We start from the raw sequence: 4,223 nt of genomic DNA, 5'->3' as shown, positions 1-4,223 counted from the left end.
ACCTCTGATGGGCAGAACAGTCCTTAGTGCTGTCTGAAAGACTGTCTCGCAGATTACAATCCTCAGGTTGGCTTGAATAAAATTTTTCATTCTTTCTTAGGTAGACTGTTGATTATTTTTTTTTGCTGACAGCAGACAATGATTGGAAGGAGGTGGTTCTCCCCTGACAGGAAGAAAAGGTGAGGAAGTAGAGGTGTTGAGGTAAGGTAAGTAAGTAGTCTGCCTTGACTGGCATATCACGTACCATATTGATTTTATTCTGCAGGTGATGGGAAGCCATTTACTATTCTGGAATAAGGGAATGACATGATCATAATTGTGCTTTTAGCAAATTTAACTGTGTGGGTTAATAATAGGGAAGAGAAGATTGGAGGCAGGCAAACCAGCTTGGGAGGGTAAGTTAGTAATGTCCTTAATTGGGCCAGTAGCTTTAGGGTTGAAGAAGAGGGATGAGAGATGTAAATCTCAACCTTTTCGATGTCATGGACCCCTTGGAGAACTTTATGAACACAAGGGATCTTCTCTCCATATAAATGATCAAAGAACCCTGGGCTCATTGGATTAAAACTAATAATGATCCCATTAGGGCAAAAACTAAGTCACCTAATCAGAGAATTCCAGAATATAAATGTGTGTGGGGAAAATGCTGTTATCTTTATTCAATTTTTCTCTCTCTAGGAAGGTAAACAACCTTCGGGCATGGGGGATGGGAGTCTTAGTCCTTATCTTAGGTAAGGTGATCCTGAGGAGAAAGTTTAAAGGAGACTTGAATTAAAGCCATCTAGGAAAAAATGTCCACAGACCTTTAGGGATGGATGAACATGGCCAAATTTGTTGTTCAGTTGCTCAGTCATGTCTGCCTCTTTGTGACCCCATGGACACAGCATACCAGGCTTCCCTGTCCTTCACCCTCTCCCTGAATTTTCTCAAACTCATGTCCATTGAGTCGGTGATGCCATCCAACCGTCTCATCCTCTGCCACCCTCTTCTCCTCCTGCTTTCAATCTTTCCCAGCATGAGTCTTCTCCAATGAGTTGACTCTTCACATCAGGTGGCCAAAGTATTGGAGCTTCAGCATTAGTCCCTCCAATGAATATTCAGAGTTGATTTCCTTTAGGATTGACTGGTTTGATCTCCTTGCTGTCCAAGGGACTCTCAAGAGTCTTCTCCAGCACCTAGTTCTAAAGCATCAATCAAAGGCGCTCAGCCTTCTTTACGGTCCAGCTCTCATATCCGGGCATGACTACTGGAAATTAGGTCATCAGAATAGGAACAATGTATGTGAGGCTGGCATAAGGATCCTAAGATATGAAATTTAGAAAAGAGTGTGCTGAGTTATATGTAAATGGTGATGAGTTCTGTAAGTTTGATATTATTCCAAAGAAATACGCTGAGTTCCTTCTATATGTCAGGGCTTCTATATGGAGGGTGGAAACGCAAACAGTACACAATCTTTTCTTCTTAGCATGCAAGACAGATACAGAAATAAGGTTAAATATGGGGGTCAGGGGTGTGAGAAATGCAGTCAAGTTGAGAAGATGTAGGAAGAGTCTTGAAGGAAATGGGTCTCTTAAGATTAGCGAGGTTTGTTGCATGGGAAAAAAGGATGGTCACATCCCAGGTCTGAGGTGAGTCCCTGGGATGGGCCCCGAACTGTGGGTTCTTGGCTTCATGCAGGAAAGAATTCAAGAGCAAGGCATAGTAAAATGAAAGCTGTTTTACTTAACAATATACATGCCACAGACAGAATGCAGTCTGTCTCAGAAAGTGAGATAGGCCTTGGGAGAAACACATTCCACAGAGTGTGGGCCATCTCAGAAAGTGAGACCCTGAAATATGGGATGGTTAGTTTTTTTTTTTTTAATATTTTATTTTATATTGGAATACAGCCAATTAACAGTGCTGTGATAATTTCAAGTGGATAGCAAAGGGACTCAGCCATACATATACATGTATCCTGCTGCTGCTGCTGCTGCTAAGTCGCTTCAGTCGTGTCTGACTCTGTGTGACCCCAGAGACGGCAGCCCACCAGGTTCTCCCGTCCCTGGGATTCTCCAGGCAAGAACACTGGAATGGGTTGCCATTTCCTTCTCCAATGTAGGAAAGTGAAAAGTGAAAGTGAAGTCGCTCAGTCGTGTCCGAGTCTTAGCGACCCCATGGACTGCAGCCTACCAGGCTCCTCCATCCATGGGATTTTCCAGGCAAGAGTACTGGAGTGGGGTGCCATTGCCTTCTCTGATACATGTATCCATTCTCCCCCAAACACCTCTCCCATCCAGGCTGCCACACAACATTGAAGAGAGTTCCCTGTGCTATACAGTAGGACCTTGTTGGTTATCCATTTTAAATATAGCAATGTGTACATGTCAATCCCAAACCCCCTAACTAACCCTTTCCCTCATCCTTGGGGTGGTTAGTTTTTATGGGCTGGGTAATTTCATAGCTAATGAGTGGGAGGATTAGGATTAGTCCAACTATTTGGGGAAAGGGGCAGAGATTTCCAGGGAATTGGGTCACCATCCACTTTTTAGTCTTTAATGGCTAGCCTCAGAACTGTCATGGCGCTGGTGGGTGTGTCTTTTTTTTTTTTGGCACACCACATGGTATGTGGGATTTTACTCCCCTATCTAGGGATCTAACCCATGCCCCCTGCAGTGGAATTGTGTGTGTGTGTGCTAAGTCGCTTCAGTTGTGTTCGACTCTTTGTAACCCTATGGACTGTAGCCCTCTAGGCTCCTCTATCCATGGGATTCTCCAGGCAAGAATACTGGAGTGGATTGCCATGCCCTCCTCCAGGGGATCTTCCTGGAGGATCTCTCCTCCATGCAGAGTCCTAAACACTGAACTGCCAGAGAATTCCCAGGTGTGTCATTTAGGAAAGTTGATGTATACAATGAGCATTTAATGAGGTTCAAGCTCTTCTAGTGGAAGTTGACTCTTCTACCATCTTGGGCCTACTTACTTCTAACCAGTTTATATTGTGTTCTCAACATCTAAGTCATTCTTTTAAAGGTTGTGCCCTTCCCCTTTCCTGTCTCAGGTTTATCAAGGGCCTTGGGGCAGGTAAATGCACAGATGGGGAGGTGAAGTAAGGGAAGGTATGTTGGGAGCTCAGGCAAGAAACCAACTCAGAAGCTTATGATGGTCAGTTTTATGTATCAACTTTTCTAGGCAGTGGTCTTAGTTATTGTATCAAACACTAATCTGGGTTGCTGTGACAGTGTTTGGTAGATGTGATTTATATTTCTAATGATTGTCTTTAAGTAAAGGAGATTTTCCTAGACAATTTGGGTGGGTCTGATTCAATCAGTTGAAATATCTTAAGAGGACAATTTCAGTTTCCCTGAGGAAAAAGGTATTCCCCTAGTAGAATTCTAATCTCCGCTTCCTGATGACCCGCCCACAAATTTCAGACTTGTCCAGCCAGCCCCTGAAATGGTATAAACCAATTCCTTGTAAGAAATCCCTTAATATATACCTCCTACTGGGTCTGTTTCTCTGGTTGACACTGAGTTATACACAACCAGGTTGTGGAGGGTTTTGAATGCCAGTTTCAGGGTACTAAGGATAAAGGCTTCCCTGGTAGCTCAGAGGTTAAAGCGTCTGCCCACAATGCAGGAGACCCGGGTTCAATCCCTGGGTAGGGAAGATCCCCTTGAGAAGGACATGGCAACCCACTCCAGTACTCTAGCCTGGAGAATCCCATGGACGGAGGAGCCTGGTAGGCTACAGCCCACGGGGTCGCAAAGAGTCGGACACGACTGAGCAACTTCACAAGGGTAAAGGACTGGAGTCCTGGTCCCCAAATAGGAGAGAAGGGGAGGGGAGAACTTAAACTATTTTGTTCTAGAAAGGGCTGAGAAATGTCCTCTTGCCTGTTTCATATTTCCAACTAACTCCAAAGCTCAGGGCTAGTGAGAGAATTTTGTAAGCACCTTCCTCATTGAGAGTCCCCTCCCTCCTCTATAGGGCAGGTCTGGTTTTGCTTCCTTCTGAGATTCCAGGCATTACGTTGTTGTTGCCAGGCTTCTCTGTCCTCCACTATCTCCCAGAGTTTACTCAGATTCATGTCCTTTCAGTCAGTGATGCTATCTAACAATCTCATCCTCTGCCACCCCTTTCTCCAGACCTTATAAAAGTGAAAGTGTTAGTGGCTCAGTCGTGTCCAGTGCTTTGTGACCCTAAGGACTATAACCTGCCAGGCCCCTCTGTCCATGGAGTTT

General features: G+C 44.6%; 1 non-coding gene across 1 annotated transcript; it reads left to right on the top strand.

The window, feature by feature from the left end:
• The first annotated feature begins 3,576 nt into the window (after positions 1–3,576).
• TRNAC-ACA (transfer RNA cysteine (anticodon ACA)) lies at positions 3,577–3,648 on the top strand. Its single transcript has one exon. It is a non-coding gene; the product is annotated as a tRNA-Cys (tRNA).
• The last annotated feature ends 575 nt before the right edge of the window (positions 3,649–4,223 follow it).

This window comes from Budorcas taxicolor, chromosome X (genome assembly GCF_023091745.1).
Source record: "Budorcas taxicolor isolate Tak-1 chromosome X, Takin1.1, whole genome shotgun sequence".
In the NCBI taxonomy this organism is placed as follows: Eukaryota; Metazoa; Chordata; class Mammalia; order Artiodactyla; family Bovidae; genus Budorcas; species Budorcas taxicolor.
Note: the sequence above shows the minus strand (reverse complement) of the source record. Positions and strands in the feature narration are given on the sequence as shown.